The sequence below is a fragment of the Anas acuta genome, chromosome 4 (assembly GCF_963932015.1).
Source record: "Anas acuta chromosome 4, bAnaAcu1.1, whole genome shotgun sequence".
NCBI classification, from domain to species: domain Eukaryota; kingdom Metazoa; phylum Chordata; class Aves; order Anseriformes; family Anatidae; genus Anas; species Anas acuta.
In genome coordinates this window covers 68,909,757-68,928,281 of record NC_088982.1, presented here as the reverse complement: position 1 = coordinate 68,928,281, position 18,525 = coordinate 68,909,757, and the positions used below count along the sequence as shown (strand labels likewise).

Genomic DNA, 18,525 nt, shown 5'->3' with positions numbered 1-18,525 from the left:
TGCACAGCTCAGCTTGGTGTCATCTGCAAACTTGCTGAGGGTGCACTCAGCAAAGGCAGTAGGGGGTGATATATTTCTTGTGGAGGCTCTGCTAGCTGCCTAAGCCTCAGGGCGGGTATTTGGGGTGTCTCACCCTTGTGCCTTTCTTTCAGGCCTGGCAGGGAGTTGCTCCACCAGTCTATCTCCTGCTCACACTCCCTGATAGCCCTTAACTTCTCCACCTCATCCTCAAGCTCTGCCACCTCACACCTCGAGCTCTACTTGCACCTCACACACGGTGTCTCTGCCTCCCTCAGATGGCAGAGACCTGAGCTGCCACATTTTTGAGCGGGCACTCAGCCTGGGTCACCACAGGCTTTCTAGAAAGAGCTTTCTGCCTGTTGCAGGAAGCACGGCCGAAAGCACGACAGACACCAGTAGGGTCAGATCAGTAGTCAATAGCAGCTTGATCCTGTAAAAGCACATGTCGCAGACTATTTTGATCTGGTAACATCTCCTCGAGTATCTCTGTCGTGGCATAGGCTTGCTTCTCGGCCCAGCATACCAATTTTTCTAAGTTGTTACGTGCAGCCGCAGATGCCACTCCTGGCACTAAAATTGCCAATGCTGCTCTAGCTGCAACCCCGCACAATTCAACATTATCATTGCAATCCGGTGCAAGCAACGCCCATTTATGTCTGGTGATCTCACGCAACTGTAACAAGCTAGGAGCAAATACAATGAGTTTATCTAAGTAACATGGACATCTGATAGCATTTGCAGGGATACCTTGCCAGGCCCTATCCCCACAAATCAGAAAAACACCAGGAGGTAAGGCCAAAGCTGTACAATTGTTCCAAACACTGTAGTTGTTACCCCTTGTCTCCATGCTATAAGCCCCTAAACCCTGCCTAGCAGTGTCATTATAAACACGGGTGTTATTTGTATTTTTGTACCGGTATGGCCCTTTCCAGGTTCCTGTAGCAGGATTCATCTGATAGCCACGGCTACATTCACATTTGTAGCCACCTTTCAGGTTGATACAGATTTGACTACAGATACCAGGGTTTTGGCATTCATCAATATCTCCACAGTTTCTCTTGTCTACAAACTCAAACCCAGCTGGACAGTCACATTCATTTATGTTGCATTCCTTCAGGGGCTCATCACCCCAGTCCTTGCAGTCAGGATCTCTGTCACAGTCTTTTTCACCATCACATTTCCAGGACACTGGGATACACTGGGTTGACTGAGGACCACAGCTGATTTCATTTACCCGGCATGTTCTCATATGACATAGCTCAGCACTCTCATCAGACCCATTTTCACAGTCCGGATCCCCATCACACTGCCATCTGTTTGGCACACACTGACCACTGTTGCACACAAAGTCAGATTCAGCACGTCTTCTTCACACAAGCACTCTCATCACTGCCATCTGAGCAGTCTTCACATTTTGCCCTAGCACCATCAGCAGCAGTGCACAGGCAGGCGAGGGCGAGCAGCAGGCAGAGCACCCCACACCGTCACCTGTGTCACTTACACTACTCCTATTACCCATGCTGTTAGTGTCAGTGGCATCCTCCTGGTACCGTTTCTGTCTTTGTCGCCCCTTACTCTCCCCCTTTTCTTTTTGCCACTGACCATTCACCACAAATGGATGAGACACATGATTACTAGTTAGGAAAGAGAGTGTAACGTCTGCTATACGGCTGCAGGCAGTGCCGGCTGCAACCTTAGAAGCTGTTTGTGACAGAGCCTGCTGGTGGGCATTTGGCAGTGTAATCCGTGGCTCTGCACTCCTGCCCCACAATAAAGGCAGTAATAGAGCTAAGTCATCATTAGCAATCCGCACAATGTGGCAGCCCCACGGAATGTTATCCAGGAACATAGTTATAACACCGATCTGGGGATGAATAGTCTTTTTTGCATTGCAAGATAAACCTCTTATAAACAGAATGCCAGAGAGAAGCAGCACAGCCGCTGCTGCCTCCATGGTTATGCCAGACAGACTGCAGGGTCCTGATCTCTGCCCCTCTATGTGCCCACTCGCCACACGGTGAGGGTCGGCTGCCGGTGTCCACTGACGCCTCTGGTCTCTCGTAGCAACTCGATCTCGGATGTCCCGCGTCGCACCACGATTACTTCAATTCCCCGTGTTTTCCTTTGTCCGGGTCGGTGCTTGGAGTTTCTCAATGTCTCTCAGGTGTTCCGGCTTCTGCCAGGTCTCCTGGCGCCGCTGAGATCTCCCGGTGCCACTCTGGTCTCTCGGCCTGTGTGGGTCTCAGCCTGTTCAGGCCCCATATGTTGCAGGAAGCACGGCGGAAAGCACAACAGACACCAGTATGGTCAGATCATGCTCCATTTTATTGCCCAAATAGCCTAACTTTTATAGTGAACTTAACAGGGGCGGATAGTGTCTCACTCAAGATTATTGGTCAAAAGCACTCAAACAACTAGAAGAAAACAACCCCACCTGCAAGAAAACAACCCCCTTGTGATTAGCAGTCACACAGACCTTGTCCTTGAAGCCAGCTACTGGTAACAATATTTTTCTGAATTCCTCAATTGGGTGATGTGGGAACACTGTCATGGGAACTTCTCATAGTTGCCCTGGTAGCTTGGTTTGCTCAGCTACAGCAAGCCATGGGATTTTTGCTGTTTCAAAAAATCCCTCAACATCTGCCTAGTGCAGGCCATGGTGGTTTGGCTACAGGCAGGCAGCCGGTAGATGAGCCGTCCTCCTGAGTGGGGAGGGACGCCATGTCCTGCCTGAGGCGCCATGTCCTGCCTGAGGCGCCATGCCCTGCCTGCCCGGCCTGGTGGCCGTGCTCCCCAGGGGCTGCCTTTGTACAACATGGAGGAGGCGCTGCTGGCTCCATCCACATCTCCTCAGCCTCCCTCACGAGGGCTGCCGGGCCCTGGGGGCTCCCTCGGCTGCCTTGAGTGGCCTCAATGCCAGAGAAAAAGCCCTGACCGCCTCGATCCCCCACTCTGCTGCCCTGGAGCTGATCGCCTCAGCGGGTGGCTGAATAAGTGTGTGAAGACAAGCTCAAATTAACAGAAAATCCCAGCTATAACCTATTTTCCTGTGGAAAAAAAAGCACAGGGCAAGGAATCTAAGATGTATAGACACACGTTTCAGTCCTCAGATTTAATTGAAGCAACTGTACTTGTGTTAGGGACCAAGGTGTAATGCATAGGCTGCGCTTAGTGTCTGCTTCAGATAAAGTGTCTTAGGAAGTGGCCTCATGGAAGAAATGACACAGTGTTGTATGTTCCACATCTTTAGATGGGTTTACCTAAGAGGGGAAGGATGTGCTTCCTGCTCTCTGACTTTATGGATACGTGCTTGGTTGGGAAAAAAAAAAGATGTGTTATTAGTGCTTGATAGTTCACATCCTATCACGGACAGAGCAGTTTGCATTTTAGTGTGAGTCACACTGAACTATGCACTTCCTGATGCCAACCTGTGTTGCTTCATCCTGTTAGCTCTTGCTAAAACTACGGCTGGCTTGCTCTCACCTACCCAGCAGTAGTTACCTTGCCTTAGTCGATGTAGGCTCAGGCTACGCCTTTTCTCACAACCAGAGACAAGGCCCAGGCCTCCTGCTTGTACAGTGCTTGTGATCCTGCCAGCCCGGGGACATGCCTTGGATGAGGGATCTGATCTGCAGCTTCTGTCAGTCATTATCATTTTGTGGAAATCTTGGTTTCAAACTTACCTGGCTGCCTGACACTGCCAGGCTTCCCCTTGGATGTATTCATTGGCTCTGACTCTGGCTTTATCTACTGCTGGGTGCTATTACTTGTTTTACTGTTGCAAGTCTCCCCTTGCTAGACCAGAATTTGTGGTATTTGTCAGAAAGAGACAGCTTTAAGGCAGCCAGATAACCTGACCAGCCTGCTGCTCTGCAAGGAGTTTTGTGGGATTTGCTGATAACAAGGCAGCTGCACTGAGGGTGAGTAGATGCTGATAGCTGTGGGGGAGCAAGGCTCCCAGTGGCAGACTCATACCCCTCTGGCACATTTCTTCAAATACTCCTGAAGAAAATCACTTACAAACTTAGGAACATTTACAAGATCCTGCTACTGATGATGGTGTCCATTTACAGTAGTTTCTCTGTCTCTGCATGTCATGAAGCTTCAGATGTCCAGGCACATGCTCATGATTTCTTTCTCATTAGAACGACTGCTTTGGTTTGCAAGCCTGCAAGAAATGCTCCTTGTCTCTTTGCAACAAACTAAATGATATCGAGCTCCTTCCAGACAGTCTGGGTGATACTTATCAAAGAGTTACTCATGGAAGTCTTGCCTGTAGGAGTCCACCCCCAGCATGAGGCATCAGGACTGAGTGCAGTTGACCCATGGAGCTGCTGGTTCCATTAACTCTATTCCATCTGTTTCAGAAACTGGTTTTAAGACTCCCAAGATTAACATAAGCTTTTTCACTCAGGGACTATATAAACATACAAGGCCGTGCGGGTGCCATTTTGCTAGCACTCACACTAGTTAAAATTTTCATCGTAGCTCAAATTCAAAGGAATTCAAGTATTTTAAGACTGTCCTTCAGCCTTGTACATATGGGCCAAGTATATCTGGTATGCGTCTATAATGAAAACCTTAAGAAGAGCAGAGATGCATGGCGTCAGTACGAGTGCAATAGAGAAGATGTGGCTTTAGGCTTAACCTGGTGGGCTTCACCACCGCAGCGAGGTATGGAGGGAAACACCTATATCCTCCCAGGAAACAGCACAAATTGAAAAGCAAAGACTACAAAGCAAAAAGCTGAAGGGAGAAGCTGCGTCTAAGGAGGAGGCAGCTCAGAAGGAGGTCAAACAGAGAGTCACTGAATGTCCTGCAAATATTTGCCATGATGACACATGGGGGGGCATAAAAGCAGTCTGAAAATTTGAGGGTTTGCCATCTGCAGAAAAAGAAAGGGAATTGGAGTGCAAGTGTTACTCTTTTTTCTTTGGCTTTGTTGTCAGAGTGCCAAGACAGGTTACAGCCACAGATGAGGCTGCAACCTTCCTTGGTCCCCTGTCTGCAGGGGATGCAGGCAGCGTGGCCAGCCTCCTTGCACTGCTTTCATTTCAGTCCAGCTCCACTCTCATGCCAAATGATTTTAGAAGATCTGCAGACTGTCCTCGCCCGCCTTTGCCTTTTCCTATGTGCTTTTCACAGGAGGGATGGATCAGTTTTGCTTGACACGGCTTTGAAGTCTGCTGCCTTTGAATCAGCCCATGTGAGACTCAAGTGGCAGCAGCAGCAGGGAGACTGCTCGGCTTCAAGAGTGGCTGGAGTTGTTCTGTGACCTGACAAAGAAGGTGAGCATATTTTGCTCCCTGTGTGGCAGAAAGCCATGCCTTAATGGAGAGAGAAAATAGATATGTGGGAGGAAGCCCTCACTCAAACAGTTAATACACCTAAACGTGAAGAAAGAGGATTTGGTGTCAAAGTACGCCTGTTGCCAATGGCTTGATCCAGTCAGCATGACATGTATCGCTGCACCTTTGTTCCCTGATGTTGTGAGCATCTAAATTTCTGCTGGTTTTGAAATTTACTGCTTCTGACATGCAGGGATATCTTTATTTATTTATTTATTTATTTATTTTTCCCAATGTGCAAGTGGGCTAGCCTGTGGGGCGAGATTGTTGATAGCACACAGCTGACCACACTTTGCCGAGAGCTTTAGCACAGCTGAATTTTCAGCTCCTGGCTGCAATGATAGTTTGGAAGAAAAAGGATCAAACTGAACAGCTCTCATCAACTCCTCTGATTCATGATTCCCAAAGAGATTTTCCTCCTATTCTGTTTTTCTCTGTTATATAAGGAAAACATGCACACTTTTCCTTTTGTATTTAGACAGCAGGCGTGGATTAGGCTTGCTAACCAATAATCAGCTTTCACTGGCTTAAAATTAACTAAAACGACCCTATTTTTTTCTTCCCTCAGCTGGTGCAGCAGAGCTCAGAAGGTGCCTGGAGGAGGTAGCGTGACTTGTGTGCCAGGGTGAGGAGAGAGATGACCTGCAGCAAGCTCTTTCCGTTGCCGGGGGCATGGTGTCTTGTCTGCCCGTGATTTTTTCTAGCTGCCAGGATGGTGAGAGGAGAAAGCTGGGCTGCTGTGGGATGGAGGAAGGTGAGAGGTGTCCTCCTGGTGGGGACGGGGAGAGGGCCAGCAGCAGCAGGAGTCCTGTGCCACCACCTGCCACCCTCAACCTGCTCCCACCCTTGTCTTACAGGGTGATGGAGAAGAAACTTGCTTGTTTTACGTGACCTGATCCCCTGCCTCTCACTGGAGCCTGGTCATCCAGGGGGCTGTTTGTTTTCTAACAGGCCCAGTAGCTGGAACCCTATAGTGTAACATCTCCAGGTTTGTGTTAGGTTGTTTTGTGGTTTGCTTTCCTTTTTTTTCTTTTTTTTTTCTTTTGGCAGGGCAGCAGTTAAAGTTTTCCCTTTTCCGCTGTTGAGTGTCTGGGCCAATGACCTCCTGAAATCACAACAGAGACACGTTTTCCGTGCTAAGACAGCAGCTGTGTAATAGTTCACGGGGGAGCACAGAGCTGTGCCCAGCAGGCAAGGCTTGCGTTCCCAGCTTCTGCTGTTGGCTGAGCCATGCTGGGAGCTGTAATGTGAGGCTGAAACCCTCCACAGGGTGTGGAAAGGCTGTCTGTGTGGGAAGCATCTTTGAATCTCCTCTTAGACAGCCTTGAATAAAAGAAGGCTATTTTCCTCTTCTAGCATTAGGGGGAGCACAGCTGCTAAGAGAGAGTACGTGGGTTAAAAACAAAACAAAAACAGAAGATAAAAGCAAAAAGAAAAAAGAAACAGTCCAAGCCTCGCTAGTCTGATTTAAACCCTCTCCCTGTATTACAGTCTGTTTATATTCCCGGTGCCACCAGCAGCTGATCTCCTGCTGCTATCCGAGACCGCAGGACATTGCTTCCAGAGACATCAGGCAAGACGAGGAATGGAAATGGACAGTCTGATCGTGCTTCTGCCACTTAGGCTATATTTGTTCAGAAGCAAAGATGACTGAGCTGCTTTAGCAATTGTTGAAACCTTGCTTGGCATCCCGCTTTCCTTGTCTGTGACCGTGCTAACCGTTCAGGAATGCTATTACAACCAGCAGGGCTGTCTCTGAGATGTCTCATTTTACAGATTACACTCTCTTGTTTGAGCTTCCAGCGGTGTCATGGGTGTCTGTGTGTAGGGCCTTGGCTACGGAGGAAAATATTCTTCTCTTGTTCCAGCAGATGGGTTTTGGTTTGTGTTTTGGTGGGAGTGATGCCCATTAAGCCGTGTGGTAAAATCTCTCCACCCCCGGCCAAAATCACCAACCCCTATTGATCTGCTCAGGGCTGGGATTTCGTATAGGGAATCGAAGTCCTGAGGCCTGTGCAATTAGTCTGCCACCACCTCTGCTGCCTTGTGCGTGTTTCCTCTGCTCACAAAAAGTGCCTTATTGACCTGTCCTCTTCAAACCCATGAGGATACTCTGTGGGCCAGGCTAGCAGAACCAGTCCCTGAGCACGTAAAAGATGCCACAGAACAACATTTAGGCTAAATGTCCTCAAGGATATTTGATTTCACGTGTTCTCCTTTGAGTCAGCACATATTTTAATCATCGGGATGGCTGCGCTGATTGATTGTTTGGCTGATTCCCCTGGCTTCAACACCTAAAAATAGACGTTCAGAAGTTACATAATCCTGGGGCTGAGGCAGCTCTCCGAGTTTTCTTTGGAAACCACAAGCCCAAGTCGGGGCTTGCTGCTCTGTGGAAGAGCAGAGCCCATCCTCTGAGAGCTGGCAGTGATGTCCCAGACTTGTTTTTTAATGAGAGGCAAGGGGGAAACAAACCATGTTTCAGCTCTTTCCAGCGATGTGATCGGATGGCTCTTGCTGGTGTTACTGGCTCAGTTCCATCAGGTTTGCAGGAACGTGGCAGCATCCGTGCCTCTCATCCATTTCGCAGGCACTGAATTGACTTATTTGGGAATACAACAAATTAAAGACTAAAAAAATGAAGGATAAAGTGAGTAAAAAGAAGGATTCCTTCCCAGGGAAGGGTAAGTAATGCCCAAAACAGACACTCACAGCTGGCAAGCAATGGCACTGCTTGCTATGATGCGAGGAGGACAAACTCTGTTGTGTGTGGATCTGTCCTTGGTAATATTAGTTGAGAGGAAGTTTCTGCGAGACTCCTGGTGTTAGCACTGCTTCCAAAAGTCAACAGAAGGAGAAGGGAAGAGAGCTGGAAAGGGGCTAAAGAGGGAAGAACCTGGGAAGGGAAATAAGAACAGTAAGAAAAAGCCTTTGTAGCTAGCTACAGAAGGACACGAAGGCAACAGGGGGAGTGCCACCAAAGCTACAAGAGAAATCACCAGTGGGAAGGGATACTCTTCTTCCCCCTCCTTTTTTTTAGATCAGAAGGATGGCAGGAGCATGAGGCAAACTGTTATTTACGTAGAGGGGAAGAGATACATATGAGGACATCTGTTTTAAGGAGCTGCTTCAAAAATAACCGCAGTGTCTGGAGAGCCCAGCTAGCAACCTGCAGAGAAAGCACGACAGTGGTGCCCCGAGTGCAGACAGCCCCATATCCAGTGAATATCCGAAATATAAGACAAAGGGATGCAGATTTGGGTACTATTCCTCAAAACAAGCCCCTTCTCACTTGGAAAAATGAAATAGCAGAGGTTTTGAAGCAGGACGCTCACGTCTAGCATCCTGTTCTCATACTGAGTGCTGCGGCCAGGAACAGGCAGCACCTTCAGGCCTCTGGGCTCTTCTTCAAACCTGGCCTCTGATTTACTGGGGTGCTGTAAGAAAGTCCACTAAAGCCTGCTTGTTGTCTCAGCCTCCCAGTGAGTAAAACAGAGGTACAAAGCACAGCTTTTCTGCTCCTTCTCTTCCTTGTAACATCCGCAGCTTTGGACAGCTCTGAAAGGGCTGTGGAGTAGGATTCAAGGCAAATATCAGGTGGGATCCATCGGTGGAAAGAAAGGGGCAAAGCCTGATGGCACGAAGCAGCTGTCCCACCAAGAGGCATGGTTTATTTCTGCTGTTAGTCAGGGTTGGTTAAGGCTGCATGCAAGGTGAGCATAATTTGCCTATTGGGAGATTCAGCCTCTCCGTGGCCGAACACTCCTAGGACAGAACCGGCAAAATCTTCATGATGAATCTGCATCCCTATCGACTTGCCAGTTTCTGGTGGGAGAATCAATGGCAAATAGCACTCTGAAGTAGCGGCCAGATGTGTTGTTCTCCCTTGCTTTTTCAGCTGTCCGCTGCAGGTAATAGAAACATGACGCAAAGAGAAGTGAGAGTCTGAGATGTAGTAGCTGATACCACCCTGGTAGGAAACAGCTGTATTTCTTTTTCCATGCGAGTGGCTGTCAGCAAGTAGCACTGCCTGAGCTGACTTCGGATATCCTCTGCCTCAAGGGAAGCATTGTCCTCCACGCTCTCTCCAGTGCTGTGTTTTCTGATAAAGAACAACCGTGTACCCTGAAATTAGTTAACGCTGCAGCAACTGCTCGCAATGAAACCTCGCTTTCGGGTACAAAAGTTCTCAATCATGGCAGAAAGTAGCCAGTTGCACAGAATTATTGTGTGTTTACCTGGCTCTGCTGGGCATAGCCATGACTGGACTTCGGCCGTGTTTTGTGGCCGAGTACAAATTGCACTGCAGTTTCAAGGGTATGAAAGCCAGGAACGGGATGTGCTTTGGACAAAACTTGATATTTCAAAAGAATTCAGCAGCAGTCAGAATAGCTCGGGGGAGGATGTAGCAACAGGGAATGTAATGCCATGCTCTGTTACTCCATGGGTTGACAAATATAGATGGAAATCAATTGCTTGTTACTACGCAGGGAGGCAGTATCTTTAATCTCGGCTGTGGTAAGTAAAGAGCTTGCATCTGGAGCTGGGTAAGCAGACACCCAACTTCATGCTTTTACTGAAGTTCAATTGACATCAAAAGTGATGGCCATTTCATGGTCAGGATGCTCAGGTTGTCCCACCAGATGCCAAGCAAATTTCATATGAGGCCCCCCAGAACTTGCATCCCACTGCTTTCAAGTGGCTGTGGGCTTCTAAGCACGGAGATTTTTTGAAATGGGAACTCTGGCAACTCTTCCCTTGGATGTTTTACTTCCCTTTATGTTTTACTGCTCTGATGTTTCTTCAGGCCTTGCCAAGACTAAGCTTCTTCTACAAGTTTGTAACCATATTGAAAATATGAAACCGCTCACCTTCAATGCATTTGGTAGGTAACTGTTTTATCCTAGCTTGAACTAAGCATACGGCTTCCTCCGTGTAGCTGTTTGGTTGCATCCTCCTTGTTTCAGTCATGACAACCAATTTGGCTTACAACTCTTTCCCCTGGGTGAAGTGGGACCCGCGAGCATTGCACCATTCTGTTGGGCACATCCTCTAGAAATGTTGTTCTCTGCTAAGGGTCTACAGCAAACTGCCCCCGTTTTCTGGTATGGCTGCATGGGCGACAAGTCCAAGCTCCAAGGGACACAGATATATTCTAAAAACAAAACAAAACAAACAAACACACAAAAACACACACATACACACACAAAAACCACAAACAAATCATAAACTACCCGTCTGAATAATCACTTTAAGCTGTTTCTGGTGTCTGTCACTCTAGGGGTGAAAAAGATAACACTGACTGCAGGCTTTTGGGGTTTTCCTTGTCTCAGTCAAGCAAAACCTGGCCTTGTGTTTGCCACATAAACCCAATACACCCGGTTACTTCTACCAGCCTTTCTCCTAACTTAGCTGCTGGCTCCTATGTCCTTGAGCTTGTTACCAAGACATCCTACTCCAGCAGAGTCCTGCAGCATTAAAATTTGGGAGGAGTTAGGTAAAATGTCTCTTTCTTCCCCTACAGAACACATCTGTGAGCTTCACCATGGCAGGCAGACTTCAGCATGCTGCACATCAACGTAATTTACCACTAGATGGCTGGACCTCCTCTTTGTCCAGCTCTGTTTTCTCAGGCTGACAATGCTTAGGGCAGAACAATGGACTTCTTGTAAACTCTCTGCCCACCCCCTTTATAACTCAACATGTTTAAACAGCTTATGCTTTTAGCAAATTTACTTTTATGATGAACAGTTCATTTTTATTTTTTTCAAACATACCGAAAGAGTTGTGCTAATTTCTAAGAAAGTGCTGAATGTTTCACAAGACGGAAAGTAAAAAGAAAAAGCTCCCTTTTGCAGTTCTTTCTGCCTTCCATTGCAGATGTAAAACAACTTTAATTGAGTCTCTTTATTTCAGAGGTGCATGCGGGAGTGTCACACATTTGTTGGTTCATCCCTCAGACTGGGATAGAGCACAATAAAGTCCCGAGAAGCCATGGCATAGCAGCCACATAGCTTGCTCTGGTGAATCTGATAAGGTACAAATTGCAAAACTTTTAGAAATTTGGCATTTATGGTCACTCTGATTTTGCTCAGGAGGGCCATTTCTATCCCAAATTAGCTTTCCTTGTCCAAATAAAAATTATTTTGCTCACAGGCAGTCTCTTCCAAAAAGTTATACTTCTGGGTAACAGAAAAAAAAAAATCAGCTTCCCTGGTGACAGCAGACTGACACACTGCACTGATGAGCAGGCCTACCTCAACAGGCAGATGTTCTCTGCCGGAAAGGCAGATAAAGAAAGAAAGATAAATTATGCATCTGTTTCTTGAAGATGTTACTTTTTTTTTTTTTTTTTTTTTTTTTTTTTTTTTTTTTCCCTTAGTCTCTTTTTTTTTTTTCATTTTCAGATCCATTCTTTGTATTTACTGGGTCCACATTCTGTGTTTGTAGATATATTTGTATCCTTGAGGTCAAAACAATGGAGAAGCACGTTTTAAAACTAAGATTACTTCAGTTGTTTTGCTGTCACAACACTAGCATTTTTTGCTGACCATTTGCTGGAGCAAGGAGAGACGCAGTCCCTGCCTCTAAGGCAGTATAATCTAACACAGCAAGCCTGGAAATCGCAGGGCACTCTAGCAGTTATGTGAGAGGCTGAGGATATGCCGAAGATGAGCTGAAAGGTGAGTGGCACATGAAATAGGAAGGTAGCGATGGAAACAGAAGTACGCCTGGGGTAGGATTTCTTCTCTTTCTCCAAATATTGGCTCAGGTGTCAGTCGCTCGCAGTGTAATTTTCTTAAAGGACTATGACAGTGAAAAAAAAAAAAAAAAGCTGATGGTATAATTAGTGCGGTAGAGAGAAGCAGGAAATTAAAATGAACTCCACCCATCCCAACTCTCAGTGTAACACAGGCACTGAAGCATGCAGAAAACTACAAGCCTCTGAAAAATAAGACTTCAAAAGCAATTGTACAACCTGACAAGAGTATTGGTGGCGCCTCTGTTCTCCTCCACAGGATGGTTTCTGGCTTTGTCAATGTAACAAGAGAGTTAAAAAAACAGGCATGGACATTTCCACTTACTGGGCTTGTAAATGAGTGAATTCTGTATTTTCCTGAAGCATCTTCATTTTAAAGGTGTCTGAGGAGTGACGTGTGCAGGCTATTTATGAATTTTAACTTTGCAATTGAGAATAGCCCACAAACCAAGTCTGGACCCACCTTGCCCAGCTGGTGCTATGACAAGTGTGACATTTGCGGTGGCAGGTGTCTTCGTGTTATGTCTGAGAACTCAGAAGTGCTCATGCTAAAGGTACAGGAAACTGCGGTGTCTTTGAACCTGCTATGTGGTAACTGTTGTCAGATGTGAACAGAGAAGCTGTGGAAGAAAAACTGGACACAAAATCGTGAAGAAATCACGTTAAACATACCAGCCACCTTCCTTTGGGATTATCAGATCACTTGCAGTACTCCTGTACCTTCCCAGCAAACATTTAGAGGCCCTGGATATGCTCTGTCGTGTTTTCTGACAGGCAGGGACTGCAGCAAGGGTGGCAGCTCTTTTGCCACTGCTACTGCCATAGCTGGGATGAAGAAACGTGTCCCTGCCAGAGGCTGACTCACTCCGGCACCTTATTTCCTGGGGGTTTTGGGTCTGTTCTCTGCCGTGAAGGCTCTGGCTCCGCAATGACACAGAGGCCTTTCATAATACAGCATCTCTACAGCCATTTGAATCAGGAAACAATGGGAAAAGCATTGCTTGAATTCAAAATAAGAGCTTGTTCTGTAGTCGGCTTTTCCCACTCCTTTCTCAGCGAGATGATTTAAGGCTCTGCCTGCACTGAGGGCTGAATTCCTGACCGAGGCAACAAAGCATCTACTTCAACAAGTTTTAGCTCAAGTACAGGCCAGCCCAAAGCTGAAATCTTTTCTAAAAGCTGGGCTCTGGGGTGAACTGCTCTGCTACCCTCCCCTCCCACCTCTCTGAGTGCAACTTGCATTTAAAGCCTTCAACAACCAGATTTGTGGTCCCTCATCCTACCTCCTGCTCCCACTCCCTCACCTTCTGATGGGTTCACAGATCTGCCTGCAAGGGGATGCTGGGCTGGGTCCTGAGGGATTGCTCGTCTGGACAGCTCTGATCCCAGGCTCCCAGGTAAGAAAAAGATCCACACGGGAAGAGGGATGGGGAAGCTCAGCTGGCTTACGGCAGAGTAAAGGGAACCCTTGAAGAGAAATACACACAAAGATTACTTGAAATGGTGGATTTACAGAAAATTTTATCACCATTAAAAACACACTCAGAGGAAATCCTCACTCTCCTGAGTGCTGTTACGGAGTAAACACCATATGTTAAACCTCTGAGCTGTGAAGCGAGGGTGTCCTCTGCTATTTGATGAAGAATGGCTGGGAGCAATTCAGAGGGCCTTGGAAAACCTAACGGACCTTAACCTAAGGAAATGGTACAGTACTCCACCACGGGATAAACACCAGTTTCTTGTGGGATCAGAATATCCAAAAGAATGGCACTAGCACCTTCAGATACACACACACAAATGTCTCTGTTTGGGAACTGAACCGCTTCCAGATCTGCAGAGTTTGTCCAGTGCTTTTAGCAATACAAAGTTGAAAGGATATGTTACTGGAGTCTAAATTTACATCCCTATTAGCCACAGTGGCCCCGTGGCACCAGAAGTGAAAGGGGAGGGGACTGCCCACATGTAAATTGTAGCCGCCACTAATTTGGGTCTGCAAACGTGAGTCTCTTTTGTAGAATGGAGTATATGTTTTTATCTCATTAAGTCCTGTCACCATCCCGTGTACAAAATGGTAAGAAGTATGTGATAGTTAATGCTCTTTGGAGCCTGTTTGGATATAAAAGGCTGGTGCTTGCAACCACATCTGCAGTCACCGCGTGTTAGCGAGCTGTGGACCAGGTACATCAGACTGTTCCTGCCTTGACGGTGTACAGGCAGGTCAGGGGAATTACTGAGAAAGCTCTCTGTGAAAACCTCCAGAACAGGGGCTTGCTGAGGTGCTGCATGACAGGAACAGATCAGCGCTTCAGGGTGCTTGCCCCAAGCAGCACAATGGTGCTGCCTTCAACCACAAAGCGTGAGGGCGGAAGCCTGCCACCGCTCACACCTCTTCCTATCGCAAGCAGCAGAGGTAGCAGCTCCTGCCTTGAGGTGCCTGGCACAAAAAAAAAAAAAAAAAAAGCAACAAACCAAAGCAAAAAATAGAACCTCCCCCCACCCACTGCTTTTTCTTGCGAGAAAGCGATAGCAGGGTGCCTTATTCCTCCTTAGTGTTTGAAAGTGGTATTTCTGGCACTAATGGTCTGCGTATCTCATTTTGCACATCCAAAGGAACTTCTGAGGCTGTGTCTTCGTGTCTACCTGCTCAGAGTGCTGCCAGACTTGTCTGGGCTCATCTTGAGCAAACCAACTTGCAGGAGGCGAGCAGTAGGGCTTGGCTGAGTAGCTCTTGTGACTGGTATTGCTGATCCTTGGTGGTTCTCTTTAAGTAATTTGCATCCTAGTTAGTGGCTCCGATCATCTTTCTTCGAAAACCTGCCAAATCCTGGTGGGAACTGCAGTGAATAGAAGTTGTGGTTTCTTTATCCAGGCACTTTTACTGTAAGAACAAAAGAGGTAATAGATCCTTACACCAAAAGTACAGCATTTGAACAAAGACAATTAAGGCTCAGCTACACGTAGTCTTGAGGAAGTAAAATGAGACGTAATGCAAGTGGTTATTGTTTACTACTCGGTGCACCCAGATTCTGGCCTCTCTCTCTGTAGATGTATAGGCCTGCTTAATGCTTTGTGACTCATCCTACCAACAATGCTGGTGTTATCAAATTATATTGGCACTGGGTTGGTGGTGCGAGAGGATATTATTCAGTACTCACAGGCTAAGTTTCGGGCTGAAAAAGCAACTCAGTGCTCACCAGAAAGCCACTAAACAGTGTTAGCCAGAATGCTAATTAGTTAGTACTTGCACTTGTAAATGAGTTGAAACAGATCTGTGTTATTCTTGTGGGAAGCTGAAGTCAGGTTCACAGCTGGGACTGGGCATGTAAATCCACTGAAGCCAACACAACTTGTGTCAACACCTGAGTTCAGTCCTATGAAATGCTTATCTCAAAACCACTTTTAAACCTAAAAAACACTCACTCGTTAGAGGACACTCATTTCCTACGCAGAAAACAAGGAGGTTTCATGCTTGCAAGAGTACCAAATGAACACAAAAGGCATCGCAAGCTAGTAGGGTAACTAGATTGAAAAGTATCCTGCGGTAGGTAATACCTCTGACTCCATAAATCTTGTATGTCAGAAAGCTCTATGGCTTCCCAATGGAAAAATATTGCTATTGTACGAATTTTAACCAAAATGAAGTGTCCGGGAAATAACTAGACTTAGAGACACAGACATTGAGCTTTTCTTAGACCACAACTCTTTATCTCACTAAATGTGGCACGTGGTGAGATTAGTAATGTGATAACTCACAGAACCACCATCTTCAATACACTGCTTAGCCATTTTTCATCTCAAGTCACTCTGACTTGCATTTCTTTTTCCCTGGAAAACGTCTAAGAACTCATAGATCAAAACCCAGGGGCTGACACAAAGACAGAGGTGCTGGATCTAAGAAATGACTGAATTGAGGAATTGGGATGAGAGCTCTTTACTCGGTGTGAAGCAAGAATTTCAGAGTCTGCAAATACACCCCTTTTAAGATATGGATGTATCAAACTTCCTGCACTTGCTAGCATCAGACTTGGTCAGCCTTTGGTCAGAACTCTGTTGATGCTTAGATCTTAGAGACTGGAAGTAGATTTAATCATTCAGATGGGATTTTTTCTCCGGAGCGAGCAGTGAATCAAAACGTTGCCTAGTGTTGTGAAGCATTGGGCTACTAGAAGCATGGCTTTGTCCCTGAAACACTCTCCCTTAGCACTCCAGTGACTAGGCAGATGGATTATAAAGTAACGGAATTTGAATGACTGTCTCATCCCGCTGCAGGGAAAGGTAATATTATCTCCTCACTCCTGCGTAGTATTGCCTCCGGCTTTTGCACCAAGACATCACGCTGGAACTCAGTGTTGTCTAGTAACTAACACCGAATTTAAAGTGCTGTCACAGCCAGTCCTGCTCGGTTTCCAGACGCAGGTCGCCAAAGCGTGTAAGAAGTGATCCACAAGTGATGGCACAAAGCCAACGGATTTTATTTATTTATTTATTTATTTTTATTCCTGTTTGTTTAGGACAGGAGACAAAATGTGTTTGTAAACCAGAGAGGCTGCTGCAGGTGCAGAGGACTCTGTTCCAGCTGGCACTCTGAAAGATCAATTACCTACATCAAAGCTGTTCTGCTGCCTTTGCTGTCTGGTTGCTCATTTCTGAGGCTGCACAGGAACCGTACACACAAAGTGAATTAAAAAGACCAGGGCTCTGTGTTCAATACCCTCTTGAAGTGTGCAGTCTAACCATTAACACTAGAAGTCCTAAATTCTTCTTAATCTGATCAGATGGTGAGAAAATATGAAAAGCTTTTGACTTTGAAATGACACTTGGCAATGATGATACTATTCTCGATTGAGAATGCAAATGAAGGCATGTAATGCGATGCTATAATTGATGTAGGTTGCATTTCTTTTTAAGCTGTTGATCAGGAGTGAATGGTTTGACAGGTAAGCCATCAGAGATTGTTATTGAATTTATTGTAATAAATATTATTCCGCAATATTTTCCTGTTGCCTGTGAAGCATTAAAATGCTAAAGGGTGCCAACATGTGGTGTTAGCAGGGTGTTGTGACAGCAGCATTATCAATGTTTGTACAGGTTGTCACCAATATTTGAAATCACTTGTAAAAACAGCACCTCAATATAATATTCTATTACCATACTGTACATGGTGATAGGCTTTTATTCATTGGTACAGAACCTATGCATTACTGATTATCCATCCTTTCCTGCTCTCTTCCCAGGAGTGGTCTTGCAAAGACACAAAGTTAACAATAACAATATACACAGGGTTATTGATCAGAAGATAACCTATCCCATCACAGTTAAAATGTATAGGTATGTGTCGCGTTAATTTCTCATTTACCATTAAACACATGGCTTGTTTTCATGGATCTATTTCATTGATCTATTTCAGTGAATGCTCTTCTCTTCTCTTCTCTTCTCTTCTCTTCTCTTCTCTTCTCTTCTCTTCTCTTCTCTTCTCTTCTCTTCTCTTCTCTTCTCTTCTCTTCTCTTCTCTTCTCTTCTCTTCTCTTCTCTTCTCTTCTCTTCTCTTCTCTTCTCTTCTCTTCTCTTCTCTTCTCTTCTCTTCTCTTCTCTTCTCTTCTCTTCTCTTCTCTTCTCTTCTCTTCTCTTCTCTTCTCTTCTCTTCTCTTCTCTCAGAAGTGTTTCCCTTCTCTCTTAAAGACCCATGACCAAGGCCCCTGAAGCAGCTCGAGGTGATGCTGAACCGAAGCCTGCCTCCCGTACTTCTCACAATATCCTACTTCTGAAGCACGTCGTCTTGCAGCCTCATTGAGGAGGGAGACCTAATTCATCATTACAAAGAAGCCTTCCATCTTTTCAAGTAAAAGCATCGCACTTATCGCAGGGCCAGGAAGCTGAAGGCTGGCAGCGCTGAAGCGACGATACCCTTCAGCCAAAAAAAGCATTGTTCAGTGGCTAATGTTACATGTTAGGTGGCTAACACTGGACTGGGTGTGCTCTGAATCGCACGAAGCGCATGAACGCATCTAAGCGACACGACGCTGTGGTGGTTACGTTAAATATAAACGTGTTAAATGTAAACGTGTTAAATGTAAATACGTTAAGTATGTTAAGAAGGAATGTGTTAAATATAAATACGTTAAACATGAATTCAGTGCCCATTTTGCCGGGGGATACATATTGGGGCTGTACGAAGCGAAAAAAACCCGCACTTTTGACAAAACCCCTCAGCTCCCCCCCCACCCCCGGCCGCCATTTCAGCGCCGTCCCCCCCACCCCTCGCAGCCCCCTCGGGGCCGCGCACCCCGGGGCAGCCAGCGGGGCCTCCGCGAGGCCTGATTGGCTGTGCCGGCTGTCAATCACCCCCGGGAACCCGCCCCCTCGCGCTCCCCCCCCCCCCCCAGCCCCGTTCTCCAG

General features: G+C 46.4%; 1 long non-coding RNA gene across 3 annotated transcripts; it reads left to right on the top strand.

Moving 5' to 3' along the window:
• The first annotated feature begins 5,195 nt into the window (after positions 1-5,195).
• On the top strand, positions 5,196-18,258 carry LOC137856416 (uncharacterized). 3 transcript variants are annotated; one of them, XR_011096438.1, is made up of 4 exons: positions 5,196-5,309; positions 5,938-6,123; positions 6,227-6,357; positions 6,861-10,600. It is a non-coding gene; the product is annotated as an uncharacterized lncRNA (long non-coding RNA). The 3 variants fall into 3 exon arrangements; XR_011096437.1 differs by lacking the exon at positions 5,196-5,309 and adding an exon at positions 17,809-18,258 and having other exon boundaries at positions 5,711-6,123; positions 6,861-8,053; XR_011096436.1 differs by lacking the exon at positions 5,196-5,309 and having other exon boundaries at positions 5,748-6,123.
• The last annotated feature ends 267 nt before the right edge of the window (positions 18,259-18,525 follow it).